Here is a 15,011-nt window from a genome sequence, read left to right on the forward strand (position 1 = left end):
GGTGAAAATTCTCCCCTGGTGCCTTCTGAGGACAGTCCAGCCCCTGTCCCAGAATGTGTGTTGCTACGGTAACAGAAGAAAGGGCACCAAAGCTGGGGATAGTGACCTTTTCCAATACGAAATGGGGTTGGGAGGTTTCGTGAGTCTTCTTCAAGGTGGGCCTCTTTTATTTTTATTTATTTTTTTTAATGTTTATTTATTTTTTTGGGACAGAGAGAGACAGAGCATGAACGGGGGAGGGGCAGAGAGAGAGGGAGACACAGAATCAGAAACAGGCTCCAGGCTCTGAGCCATCAGCCCAGAGCCCGACGCGGGGCTCGAACTCACGGACCGCGAGATCATGACCTGGCTGAAGTTGGACGCTTAACCGACTGCGCCACCCAGGCGCCCCAAGGTGGGCCTCTTTTAGAGAGCTAGCAGGTGTCGCAGGAGCCCAAGGGCTAGCGGGAAAACCTCTGAAAAGTTTTCAGACACTTGAGTCTCCTTCTCCGCAGGCCCCACAGCGTGTGTACCAATCAGCTTCTTGAAACTTCTGCTGGGGGTGAAGGGCATTGAGGAGGGAGGGCACTTGGTGGGATGAGCACTGGCTGTTGTATATAAGCCAATGTGACGATAAATTACATAAAAAAATAATAATTTTGAAAAAAAGAAAAAAGGAACTTCTCCTGGGATACACGGTCTGTCCTGTTGGCCCCCAACACCATTGGCCAAAGGAAGTGGGATAGCCACACGGGAAGGGAGCAGGACAGGAGGGAAGTCTGCTCCCCCCACAGGGGAGGCGCCAGGAAGGGTGCTCACGCGATGGGCCCCAGAAAGGGGTAGTGAATGAATGTGCAGGACAAATGCGCTGACCCCGGGGCGGGGGAGGCATGGTCCCTTAAAAGGGGATCCCGGTCCGCTGACACCACATATCAGGACAAAAATATCAAAGAGACTAAAATGTTTTGAAGAAAAGCTACAATATAGGTATGATGACTCATTTACAACGTTCTCACTGCAGATTGCTAGAACTTAAAAGGATAAATTGCCCCCGTTCAAACTCAGAAAACCATTTAGGGCTTTTCAAAATCAAGAGAGGTGCCAAGAAGGCCTTTTGAAAGAGGCCATTAATAATGGACATGGCAAGTTACCCCTGACTTATTAAAACAGAGAATGATTTTATAAATGAGTCCATTAAAAAGTATTCATGAGATATTAGGGCTCTGAGAACTAGTTGAATAGGGGGGAAGGGAAGATAATTAGGGCAGTTAGAAATCTGTTATTTTGTGAGCTTGCCAGGAGAAGGAATTCCTATGGTCGTTCTTGGGCAGATAGTCCCGTGGCTTTGCAAGGTGCCTGCGCAGAGCCACGCACTGCTGAGAGGAAGGTGGCGGGAGCCCAGTCCCTGCTCGGGAGCTTTCATCTGATTTAAACCAATAAAGTGCAACCCCGGTACTCGAAGTAGGTACAAAGACAAGGCAGTCCCCTCAGACGGGGGCACAGCGGGCCTCTGAGGGGCCATATATCTTGGCTGTGTACTGAGAGGTGTGAATAGGCAGTGGAGAAAAGGGGAAAGCTGCGAGAGTGCTCAAGGTGAAGGGTACAGCAACGGCAAAGGCAAAGATAAAACTGCTCTGCGTTTAAGGGCAAGGCTGCCACTAGCTGTGCAACGTGTATGTACAAAGCAGAAAAGACGCCACCTTTGTAGAGTTTTAACAAGTCAGGTAGGAATTTTATTGTGTGCTCCCCGAAGTGTACCTGTGAGGGCACTTTTGATGGGAAGGCCGCTGTTCTTTTGTATAAATTAGTATATGTCCCTGCTGTGACCCTCCTTACATGCAGCTACTTATTCAAGTGCACAGCCTGAGCACCTGTACATGCAGGGCCTTGTTGGCAGGACTCCAAGGAAGTGGTATTGCTAAGACATAAAGTATACATGGGTGGCTTGGCCCCGTGTGTTAGGGGATGGTGAAGGAAAGGGGAAGCAATGGTAGGAGAGGTGGTTAGAAAGGTGCCTAGAGGGGTGCCTGGGTGGCAGTCAGTTCAGTGACCTCCTGGACTTTGGCTCAGGTCATGATCTCATGGTTCATGAGGTTGAGCCCCGCATCTGGCTCCACGCTGATGGCATGGAGCCTGCTTGGGATTCTCTCTGTGAGAAATAAGCCCATGGACCCAATCAAAGAAGGGACATGGAGACAGTATTCTTGCAAGAGCAGGTGTCTGGTGGACAGGCACCTTCTGATGGTCACAGCAGACAATTTATCTCCAAACGTGCAAGTCCCTCCCCTGGTTCCTCATTGGCTGAGCGCTACAGAGGTAAGTCCCTCCCCTGGTTCCTCATTGGCTGAGCGCTACAGAGGTAAGTCCCTCCCCTGGTTCCTCATTGGCTGAGTACTGCAGAGGTAAGTCCCTCCCCTGGTTCCTCATTGGCTGAGTGCTGCAGAGGTAAGTCCCTCCCCTGGTTCCTCATTGGCTGAGTGCTGCAGAGGTGACAGCCTCACCGGGACATCGCCTATGCCCACGGAAGGCAAAACATAGTCTGAGCGGAACAAGTGTACGTTTCCTGAGGAGGGGCAGAGACTTTCAGTCCCTCTTTCCTTCGTTCTTTGGCACATGCTCATTTCAAAGCCCAAGAAAATAAGCCCGCGAATCGAAGAGGGAAAGAAGAACCAGGAAGTGAGGTGTTCAAGGGTTTGGGACTCCATGGGGGGGGGGGGGGGTGGAGGGGGTCTGTATATATTTCCAACAGGTTGTAAACATACCCCGAACTAGAGGGCACAGCTCTTATTTGGTATTTCTGAAAATGAATCATCTCCTTTACCTCTCACATCTCTCTCCCTCCCTCTCTCTCTCTGCAGCTCCCCAACTCACACTTGCGTGCACGCTCTCTCTCTCTCTCTCTCTCTCAAGATAAATAAATATTAAAAAATAAAATATCTGCCTTCGTGAATGTTTTATAGTATACTAGCAGAAGTTTTCTGCCTGCGATGTATACATTTGCATGCATGTCCTGGGAGTGCCTGCTAGAATTTTTTCTGATAGGGATGCATGATCAATACAAGACCCGCCCCCCCTTGTCCCCCCCCCCCCCCCCCCCCCCCGGGCCTAGAGGCAGGGAGGGCAGTGAGGAGCCGTGCAAAGGCCCAACACAGGAGGGAGAAGGGCCTGACCACAGGTGGTGGCAGCAGTGATGAAGGCCGGCAAAGTCCCCGAGGATGCTGCCAGGGTCCTGACTTGGGGGCTGGTGAGGCCCCTTCAGGAAGCCTCCAAGCGCAGACTGGCCGAGTGTGGGGCGCGGGTGGGCATCTCGGGCAGCTGGACAAGCAGGCTCATGGGTCAGAGGAGAAAGCAGAGTAGGCAACACCCGAGTGGGCCAGGGGGGACGGCTGGGGTCGCTGTGGGTAGGGGATGGAGAGAGAGAGAGAAGGCAAAGATCAGCCTCGCCAGGCTGGAGGAGTAGCCAGAGGGGCCAGGACACCCGGCAGGTAAGGGAGAGGCGGGAGGGATGAGGGCCGGTCGGGTGGGCTGGGTCGGGGGTCCCTGAGGACCTGGCTGGGGCAGATGCGGCCACATGGCTGGGAGCACAGCCGGGCTGGAGTGGACTCAGCAGGGGAACAATAGGAGATGACAAAGGGGGTCTCTTCACCTTGCGTTTTTGCTCACCAGACTGGGAGCAACAAAACTGACTTTTAGAGAGCAATTTCCAGCTGTTATTTGGAGGAAACAGTGAAGGAAACAGACTCAGGACTTGCGAAACGGAGAATTTCTTTTTTTTTTTTTTTTAAGTTTATTTATTTTGAGGGGGGAGGGGAGAGACAGAGAGAGAGAGACAGAGAGAGAGAATCCCAAGCAGGCTCCATGCTGTCAGCACAGAGCCCAACGTGGGGCTCGAACTCACGAACCATGAGATCATGACCTGAGCTGGAATCAGGTGGGTTGGATGCTTAACGGACTGAGCCAGCCAGGTGCCCCGAAATGGAGAATATCTTTGACAGCTGTTTTCAATAGAGGGAAGATGGTGGGGAACACAGCACCCCAGGGTGCTCCAAGAACTGTGTCGGGATCCCGTCAGGCCGGGAAGTGATCCTTAATGAGATAAAGTCCAGGAGCATTACACACAAACACTTGATTTTCTTTTTAGGCGTGTTGAGGTGAGGCAATGTTGTTTCGGCCTTTTCCTATGTTCCAATAAAATTAAATAAACGCGCATGAGCTTTAGTAAACAGAGCACAGGAAGGAGAGTGTTCAGGGGTGAGGGTTGATGGGTTGATGTGATCGCTCTTGGTTTTTAATGAGATACGGTTTAGTCCTCCCCTCCCCCCACACTCTGCCCTACCGCTGACTCCACGGCTATCCCTCCCCTCCCCCCACCCCCAGGGCAGCGAGCTTTGTAATCTGATGCATTACATCAGCAGTCCCTCCTCCGGCTGACTCTTTTGAAGGGGATGCTGGGAAGAGTGGCCAAAGAAATAACCAATTTGAGATTGTGAGTCATGACTTGTCATAATTAGAAGGCAGAGTGCGTTGCTGTTGCTCTATTTGCGGCCTGTTCCCTGTAAAAGCTTTGGGAATTAAAATAATAGGCTTTTAAAACAAGAGCCCAGGCGGGCTCTACTTAATGGCTCGCACCCAGCACGTTAGACAGACAGACTTGTGGCCGACTGGTCCTGGAGAGGCCGACTTGAAGTGTCACCTCCACGATCCCCTCGGGGCAAAGGAGCTAAAAGAATTCCAGAAGAGGAGAACCTCATTACTCACCGCGACAGGCCGAGAAGGGATCCCAGGCACAAATGTCCGCACTGTGAACAATTTGCCCTGTAAAGTATATGAGTCGATGTTGTTCCATTGAACATTGTTCATTGTTCCATTGTTCCATTGTTCCATTGAACAGGAGCGGTTCAAGGCTGTTACGTTCGTGTTTTAGGGACATGCCTCCCGGCTGATATTCAAACTAATCTTCCCTCAAATAATTTATGAGAGAAAAGTACTCTCGGTTAAACTATCCTAGACTTCGAAGAACCTTACACCATTCATTGGACATTGTGTTTGATTTTTCATAACAGAAGCACCGTTTAGGAAACCGGAAAAGAAAGCCGGGAGTCCCAGGAGCTGCCCACAGTGACTAGAGAATCAGGACTACCTACTGCGAGGTTTAACTTGGCAATGACAAAGGAAATCGCTCAAGGACAAACAGCAGACTCCAAACCATCCTTTCCAGTGAGAGAAGTCCCCCTCCCCCCACCCCCCCCAGCCCTGCCCCCAAGAGAGGAGGTGTGGTGGGGTGGGGAGGCCTGGGAGGAGGGGAGACTGGCTGGGGGAAAGGAAGGCGTGGTCTGGCACCAGGCCACGTGACATGGTGACAGCCTTGTAAGGGAGCAACACCAGCAAGACCCTGGCAGGGGCTCCCCCAGTGCATGCTCAGCATTTCATACTGGGGTAACCAGTGAAGGGGAAGGGAAGGCCGGGGGTGGGGGGTGCCAACTCCCCTCCCCTTCCTCCCACCCCCCTGCCTTTCCGGCCTCCGTACTAGTCAGCACCTGATGATCTGAGTGTTCTTACAGGCCCTGTGGGCGATCTCGCCATCCCCGCCTCCGAAGGAGTTACTTTGGCCCCGCAGCTTTCTGGCCCAACCCCTCTTCCCTCTTCCCTGCAGGGCTCTGAGATGAGCATAGAGCCCTGACATTGAGCTGCATCCCTGCTGCTCCCCACATCTGGCTCCTCCAGGGCACCTTCTAGAAGGAATGACTTGGACTTGGCCAGGGAAGAATAGAAGAGGCTCTTCTCTCGCTGGACCAAAAAGTCCTTGGGTATCCCTTTCCCCTGTGTCCACCCAAGGGGGGACCTCCAAGGCGGCTTCTCCCCATCTTCCTGCCAACGCAACCCTGATTTGGGCAGAGTTCCTTTGTTCACCGGGGGGGCCAATGGCTGTAGCCAAGGAGATGTACGAGAAGGTCCACTTGGAGGCTTCCAGGACAGGCAGAGAAAGGGCAAGAGCCCCACAAGCTGAAAGCCTTCCGCTGCCCCAGCCTTCCTGCCTCGGAATGCGGCTGCGATGGATGCCTGGCGCTTCGGTGACCATATTGGGAAGACGGTAGATGGAAGGAGGGCAAGAGTCTGAATCTCGACGTTGTTGAGACACTGAAGCAAAAGCAGGACCCCCACGTCCAGACGTCTTCCCATGTGAGACGGGTTAAGTGTCTTTTGTGCTTCAGCCTCTGCGGGTGTGGGATTGTCATTTGCAGCCAGCGCACGCTGGGGGACCTTCGCGGCCTCGCCCATCCATGTCAGCCCGCCAGCGAAGCTCACATCGCCCCCCTCTAGTTCAGATGCCCCCCCACCCCGGGGTCCCCTCCTGACAGATCCACCTGTGCCTCTCAGATGCACCAGACTTAAGAGCGGGTGGTGGCAGGTCTCGGGACTCGGAACGGAATCTGGGGTAACCCTGCCTCGTGGCTGGCCGGCAGAGACTGGGGACAACGGCGGTCCACAGTCTGCCGCTCTGGGGTTCCAGACCCCAAATTTAGCGGGTGGCTGCCATGCTGACCCCCAAGACATCCTGGCCCAAGGTCCCTGTTCGTTTCCTGAATCCTTACAGCAAAGCACAAACAACAGCTGGCCCAGGAAAGGGGGGAATTGGGGGAGCCAGGTGGATACCCCTAAGGCAGCCCTAAGCCGGTGCACAGGCAACAGGACGTGAAGACCAGCCCCGCGGTGGGCCTGGGGTCGGCCTCTGCGTCTGAAGCGCGTCCTGACACGCGTTGTCATTTGAAGGGCGGCAGCAGCCCGGCCGGCCTGTAAGAAGTCCCCTTAGATGTCCGAAATGTCAGCACTAAGAGAGATCTCTTTGGTATTGAGCTCCAAGAGCAACATCTTGATCTCTTTGACGTCCCTGTAAACTCGGAGTCTGCGCGTGCCCACAGCACAACGAGTGCTCCCTTCTCTGCGAGATCTGGGTGGGACAGAAGTCACCGGAAAGCCAAAGGGACAGGGCAGAGCAAGGTCTGCACCCTTCTTCTGTCAAGAGTAAATAATTCAGTCATTGAAGGGCCACGTGGTCCATGTCACAACTGAAGACCCTGTGAAAAGCGGCCGCAGACCATATGCAGGGTCAGGTGTGGCGAGGTCCGATGAATCTCTACTTATGGACACAGAAATTCGAATTTCATACAATTTTCACCTGTCATGAAATATTTATTCTCCTGGGGTTTTTTCAACAGTTTTTTTTTTTTTTTTGAAGTTTTATTTCTTTTGAGAGAGAGAGAAAGCATGCATGAGCAGGGGAGGGGCAGAGAGAGCGGGAGAGAGAGAAGCCCCAGGAGGCACTGGGCTGATAGTGGGGTTCAATCTCACGAACAGTGAGATCATGATCTGAGCCGAAATCAAGAGTTTGATGCTTAACCGACTGAGCCACCCAGGCGCCCTGCCCCTCAACCATTTAAAAACATAAAAACCGACTTCAGCTCAGGTTCGAGCCCCGCGTCGGGCTCTGTGCTGACCGCTCAGAGCCTGCAGCCTGCTTCGGATTCTGTGTCTCCCTCTCTCTCTGCCCCTCCCCCGTTCATGCTCTGTCTCTGTCTCAAAAATAAATAAACGTAAATAAATAAATAAATAAATATTAAAAAAAAAAAAAACTATTCTTAGCGTGCAGCTGTACAAAATAGGTCGAAGGCTAGATTTTGTGGCTCATGGGCCGATCCCTGGGGTGGAGCGCAGGAGGCTTTTTGTTCAGGAGAAGGAAATGTGGAGCAGAACCATCATCTTCCTATCGGATACTCTCGTTGATGGGGGCTTGGACACACCCCAGCTGGGTGGGCTGCCTGGGGAAGGGAGATCTGGACACGAGGAGGGGTAAAAATGCTGATTTTGCCCTCACCTCTGTGCCCTGGCTCACGTGCCAGCAAGTTCATGGGCTCCGTTGGGCCATGAAGCCCAAGCACGGGGGAAGGTGTGAACCCTCCATCTCAAGGGAGTGCCAAAGCTTTGCCGCCCGCCTGCAGCAGGCTCTGGAGGCCCCCAGGGGGATGTCATGGGTGGCACGGGGTCCCCGTAGCTGTGGGAGCGAAACTGGCCTGCAGCCGGGCAGCCCAGGACTGCTGGGCCCACAAGAGCCGGTCGATGGCGTGGGGTGAAAGGGCCCAGAGAACTGGGAGCAAAACCGCTGAGGCAGGCCTCACCGGACTGTTTCTTCCCCCAACCAGCCTCCGCAGGACAGAAGACGAGGCGTCACCGGGTCAGGGACGGCAGACAGCGGGCTTGCACTCACGATGTGCTCTTAGTCAGTCACGACTTCACTGCAAGAGATAAAATCCGCTCCGATGACCCTAGATAAAACCAGTTCCCGTAACGGGGCTGCGTGGGGAAGCCTGGGTATGGGGATCAAGCCCTGAGGGGCCCTGTGCCTCTCCAATCGGCCTCTTCAAGCTGCCGGGGACCAGGGAGCTGGCAGCTCTGAACTTTCTTCCTTCCAGGTTGCACCCCAAGAGGAAAAGCAGCCCTTTCTCTCCGCCCGATGTGCAGACACCTAGGGAGGGCCTTCCGCTGGCTCAGCCTGAGTCCTCTTCACATCTGGACCCATCGCCTCAGCCGGTCGGGGGGCGGGGGGCAGATGGAGCAACTGGCCTGGCTCCGGGTCATATGGCCAACTCAGGGCCAAGATGGGGGAGGGCTAAGAGTGCAGAACCACTGCTACAGTGGGTGAGGGCCAGGGTGTCCCCCCAGAAGTGGGGGGTCGCCATGGGCTGAACAAGGAAGCAGTGCCCCACACAGGAGCCCGTACACTCGCTGCGGGTCTGAAGGACTTCCCACCCCTCTGAACGAAGAATCTCCGAGAGGTACGAGCACACACGTCCCCGCTGCTCTCAGCATGGCCAAACGGGCCGGGAAGTGAGATCTGAGAAAGGCTGGAGCTCCTTCAGAGTCCAGGCAGTGATAGAGGCAGCAGAAAACTGAGATGAGATCGTCACGGTTCAAAGAACAAAAACAGGCTTTTCCGGCACTCTGGATCTGCTGTGCTGTCCCTTGGCCAGAAATGGCCTTTCCTTGCATTGTTCTTCTGGTAAACTCTTTTTTTTTTTTTTTTAATGTTTTTATTTATTTTTGAAGGAGAGAGAGACAGAGCATGAGCGGGGGAGGAGCAGAGAGAGAGGGAGACACAGAATCCGAAGCAGGCTCCAGGCTCCAAGCTGTCAGCACAGAGCCCGACGTGGGGCTAGAACCCACAAACCATGAGATCATGACCTGAGCCGAAGTCAGACGCTTAACCGACTGAGCCACCCAAGCGCCCCTCTTCTGCCTCAAAACACAGCTCAAATGCCACGACCTCTGTGAAGCTCTCAATTCTCCAAGACCAAGCCTTGCTCCCGGGTTCCAAGAGTATTTTGGGTTTACCTTGCTGAAATCTAATCTCTGGTTCATGGGTACTGCTTCAGTCCTGGGCTGAGCAAGGCAGGGACCGACTCTTACGGTGTGAAGCTCCTCTTACAAGGTGACCGATTTATGGTTAATAAGACTTAAAGAGAAGTCTCCAAGGGGCTTTTCCCCCATCTTGGATATGTAGAGCAACTTGAAAGAGGAGAGTTGTCTTCCTTGTCCTTTTCCTTCCTGTCTTTGAACACAACAGTGAGAGAATGTGATGCCTGGAGCGGTGGCAGCCATCTTGAGACCGTGGGGCAAAGAGCCTGAAGACAAAAGCCAGCATGTCCAAAACGATGCGGTGGAAAGATGAGAATGTGCCTGGATCTTCGATTCTTCGTCTTTAGAACCAACGTGGGGACCACCAACTTCCAGATTATTCAGATGAGACCATAAAAAGGCCTGTTGCTTAAAACCACTTTTGGTGGGTAATTCTGTTACTGGTCGTGGAGAGCATGTTAATACATGCTTTTGTGCCCAAGACAGCAGCATACTCTACAGCACAAACAAATCTTTTCCCATCTAGCACCGGCTTAAAAAAAAAAAAATGGGAAGACAAAACCACTTCAAAATTAAAAATTACCAAAATATTGTCCATGTTTTGTGTCCAACAGTCAATCGTTTTGAGCCAAGTACGAAGTGAATAAAGATGCTCTGTGGCCTGAACATAAACCCAGAGGTCGGAACCCCTGGGTCAGCCGCTCAAGCACGTGCAGTCTCGCTCTTCCCCTTTGGGGGCCATTATACCCTTCGCCAAGGCTCCGGCCCTGAAGACGGAGCAACAGGAATAAGGACGCTCTGCCACCAGGGTAATATCTCACGCAGTAACATACTCAAATGCGATGAATTATGCAAATATGTTGAAAAGCTCTGTGCTAAGTTGCCTACGGAGAAAAAAGTCAAGGCAAACGTATATTTTAACCAGCAAGCCAAAGAGGTCATCTGAATGAGGTTAATCACAAGTGACAAACTGGAAAGGTTTGAGGTTAGAAACTGGATCGGAGCCGGTTGGGGGTTGGAGGTGAGGACGGGAGCGACAGGCAGCAGCAGCAGCACCAGGGGGGTCCCCAGGAATCAAAGCTGCTCCTCGGGACCAGGGGGTGAGGGGCATCAGAGAGCGGAGGTCAGAGTGCAGCCGGAGTCTTGACGGAGTCATAGAAGGGTCTAGGTGACGGAGTCATAGAAGGGATGTGGTCAGACGTGCATTCTAGAACCTTCACTCTGGCAGCCTGTCTGGTGGCTGGACGGAAGGGGGGGTGCGGAGTTTGGGGTGAGGCACAGGGTTGCACACAGTAAACCCTGGGTCAGAGGGCAGAGGTCGCGCACGGCACGTGGTGCACAGGCAGGGCTCAATTCACGGCCGTCACTTCCATGGTTATGTTCCACCAGCACCATCTGCAAACTGATGGCTAAATAGAGCACATCAACCAGAGGACCGTCGCTGCTGAGGCGCTCGCATCGGCTGCGCCCGATGACACAGCCACACGGGCCAGACAACCTGCTACCGGCGGCTTCTCCACGCGCGAGTGCCGTGGCGCCTGTCCCTTCCAGGCCTGCCGGGCTCTCACCTTCAGGTTCTACCTGACTCAGACGGCCTTGCTTCTCTTACTGAACCCCAGCTCCCAGCCCCGGCACTGGAGGCGGGGGGGGGGGGGGCAGAAGCCAGCCGTGTCACAGAGGAAGTGCTGATTTCTGGTCACCCGGGGAGGGTCCAGGTCAGAGACCAGAGCAGCGCGAGTCCCAGTGTCCCAGGTGCCTTGGGGCCTCTCACCAGGAACTCCTGTTCTACGTGAGGTCAAAAAGTGGCAAAACTTCCAAGACCACATCCCGTGCCCCTGCAGGCGTCACAACCTGACCATGGCACTCCTGCTAAGCCCGGCTGTGCCCACACGCCCTCCACCGGGGCTCAGGTGACCACCGAACGGTCCAGACTTCTCCCCCATCATCACGTTTGCCCCGCTGCTTGGAGTGAATGGGACTGTGGAGATGCTGGCATTTCCTAATCCTTTCCTGAGCAGGTGTCCCCATGATGGGGCCAGCCCAGTGATGGCCCAAGTGACCAGCAGATCTGGGAACGCAGGCTCTTCCTTGTGGGAGAGGGGAGGTGGGGGCCCAGCTGTTGAAAAGAACATTCCCACTTTTCAAAAAAAGTCCAAGTTATTTTATCCAACTTCTCCTTAGCCAATAATCAGAGTATAAATCTAATTAGCTCCTTCAATTAGGAGGAAGGTGAAGGCATTGCCTGGGGCTTCAAGGTGTCCTGAGAAAAATTTGCAGGGTGATTGCTTGTTCAGATTTTCTGCAAATATGCACTGTCTTTTCTCACTCAGAAGTGGGTAGTTTCCCTCATAGTCGGTTGCAGACATCTTGCCTTATACTGAGCTCTGAGGCCACTAGGGGTTTTTCTTTTTCTCTAACATTGAGGCCAGAATTCCTGAAATCCGTAAGAAGAAGCCTAATGCCCTGGGGTTCCTTCCAAAAGAGAGGGCCTTCTTAATTTAGAAAATGCAATGGATTTTACAACATGGTCCCGAACACCTTCAAATCCGAGTCGTGAGAATAACGTGCTTTATTACATTAAATGAAAAGAAATGGTAAAAGGCTAAAGTGCTAAGCAGACTAATAGCCAGCAAGATTAGTCACTGTCAACTTGTGTTAAATCAGTAGCGCCCCGGGAAGAGTTTACTGATTTGTATTTTAATAAAAAGTGAGAAAAACAACCCAGCACACTGAAAGAATAACGGGAAAAGATTAAATGATCTTCCTCCTAACAAAATATGCTGTTTTGAATATGTATTTGACTCCAACTATAGGAGGATTTCAATTTCAGGATCTTATTTAAGGAAGAAGCTTAAAGCCTTACTCCACAAGGACATAGGAAAAGCATTTTCTCATACCTTGTACTGTGTCATTCTCATTAATACATATTCAGTTGTATGTCACTTCATACGATTTTTATGTAATTAAAGTAACTGTGATTTTGTATTCTATGTTTTAAACTTAGCATTATATCAACTGTCCTTAAAAATGCTTAGAAACCGGGGCACCTGGGTGGCTCAGTCGGTTAAGCGTCCGACTTCCGCTCAGGTCATGATCTCACCGTCCGTGAGTTCCAGCCCCGCGTCAGGCTCTGTGCCGACAGCTCAGAGCCTGGAGCCTGCTTCGGAATCTGTGTCTCCCTCTCTCTCTGCCCCTCCCCTGCTCATGCTCTCTCTCTGTCTCAAAAATAAATAAAAACATTAAAAAATTTTTGTTTTTAATGCTTAGAAACCTTCCACTTGGGGCCAGCACTCTGCTCAAAATGTTGCACAGGATGTGGATGACCCCCATCTGAAGACGTTTGCCACCATGTTCCTTGGCTCACTTCCTGCTGACCCCTCCAGTGTCAACCGGTCTTTTATTTCTTTTTCTTTTAAATGTTTATTTACTTTGAGAGAAAGAGAGAGAGAGAGAGTGTGTGAGCAGGGGAGGGGCAGAAAGAGGGAGAGAAAATCTCAAGCAGGTTCCACACTGTCAGCACACAGCCCGACACAGGGCTTGAACTCACAGATCTCGAGATTGTGGCCCGAGCCAAAGTCAAGATTTGGACACTCAACTGACTGAGCCACCCAGGCACCCCATGATCAGTCTTTTCTTAATTCATCCTCCACCCTGAGTTTCTGTGTCTCCCTCCCCACACCTGCTGGTTTGTACCCTGACTTCTCAGGCAGCTGACCCTTCTTTTTCTGTCCTGCCACTACCTGCTGGAGCTTCATGAGCAGGGCTTTCCCTCTTGTCGTTGCATTCTGTCTCCTTAGATGATCTCAGGTCTCCTTGAGGCTTGATTATAACTTAAGATGATGGTTTGCACATTTCCCATTCCCCCGAGACCTATACGCCTGACCACTGGGTGGTGTTTAGATACAAAACTAAACTAAGTACATTTGACGATCTCTTTGCTTTTATTGAACGACCCATGAACTCAGAAAGCATCCCGTCTAGCAAATAGATGGGTGCTCCATGGAGTTATGCAAAATGGAAGGTTTTTATGGGAAGGAGGGTGGGGCAAGAAAGTTATAAACAAAAGAAAAGAAAGGATTGTTTCAGGCAAGAGCACCTTCCCTTAGGGGAGATGTATAGGTTCAGGGAGACCTATTATGCAAGTGACCTCATCTTCCTCTGGTGGAGAAGGACCGTGTGATAGATGACCTCATTGGTGCTTCTCCAGAAAATCCCCAATGGAGAGGTTAAGACTTCACATTTCTGGGGGAGGTTGAGACTGCAGTTAGGTTAAGGGTTCAGCCCTGGCTTGGTGACTTGGTCTAGCCCAAGTAACACCATTTTGGGTCTGTGATTTTCTTTTTAACAGAAGTCGAGCCTATGTGTCCACAAATGACCCAGGATCTCCCCCTGGCCCTTTGCCAGGATTAAGCAGCCTGGAGAATGACACCATCATCCATCCTGTCCTCATGCCAGAAACCAGGAGTCATCCTGGACATTTCTTGCCTCCTCCCCACCCCCTCACCCCAATCTATCCAATTTGTGTCCGAATCAGGGTTACCTTCTAAGGTCTTTTTCAAATCTATCCATTGCTCTCCTTCCCCACCACCACCAGGGTCAGTATGTAGGGGTGTGCACTGCATAAATGCCACCACCCAGGCCATAACCTGGAAATACCTACCAACTCATCTCCCTGTAGGTCTCTCCAAGCCATTTTGCGACCCACAGCTAGAGTGCTCGTTAAAATGCAAATCTAATCATGTTGTTCCTTTGTATAATTGCTCTTAGCCTGGCCTACATCTCCCTGAGTCATCACTCATTATGTTCCCCTGGTTTCCCTAAGTGGCCTGGCCCTTTCCCACACCTTCTGCAGCAGCCTCCAGCCGCTGTGGCCTTCCTCCAGCTATTCAGGTGTGCTGTGACCCTCTGCCACACAGCCTTCGAATGTGCCCCATCCTCCACCTGCAGTGCTCTTCCCTGACCCCACCTCTGGAATGGGGACTCTTGTAGGTCCCAGGGCACATCTCCCCGACTAGGAAACCTCCCCATTGGCGCCCTCACATCAAGACCCGTCGCTCTTGGTAGCACTTGCCACAGAGTGTTTGATGACTCACATCTATTGTATGAATCTTTGTCTTTGGTGAATGTCAGCATCATAATAAGAACGATGTTCCCTCTTTTTCTTTGACTTACCAGTGAATCCTCAGCAGCAAGAACACAATCAGTGTTTAATAGACATTTGTTGAAAGAATGAACTACCTAGACAATATGGTGTAATACAACTTTGCCATTCTTTCAAGAAATGTTAAGTGCCTATCATATTTTACATTCAGGTTTCCTGGATTTTGCTATTATAAAATGCTATCTATAATCAATATCTTTAAACATAAAACTATTTTTCTTTTTAAATGATTTTTTTTTTCGGAAATAAAGGCTCTTGGTATACCTTGCCAAACTGCTTTTGGAACACCTGTAGTCCACCTTAATATGATATGGAGATTTTGCTAATTTGATAAAAAAAATAATTTGCATTTCTTTGCTGAAAGTGAACAGTTGTTCACATTTTGTAGCTAGCTCTAGTTCCGCACAGATGAAACTTTATGTTGTATAGCCTTTGCTTATTTAACCAGTTATGTCTTAAC

This window comes from Puma concolor, chromosome E3 (genome assembly GCF_028749965.1).
Source record: "Puma concolor isolate L17-30 chromosome E3, mPumCon1.1.hap2, whole genome shotgun sequence".
NCBI classification, from domain to species: domain Eukaryota; kingdom Metazoa; phylum Chordata; class Mammalia; order Carnivora; family Felidae; genus Puma; species Puma concolor.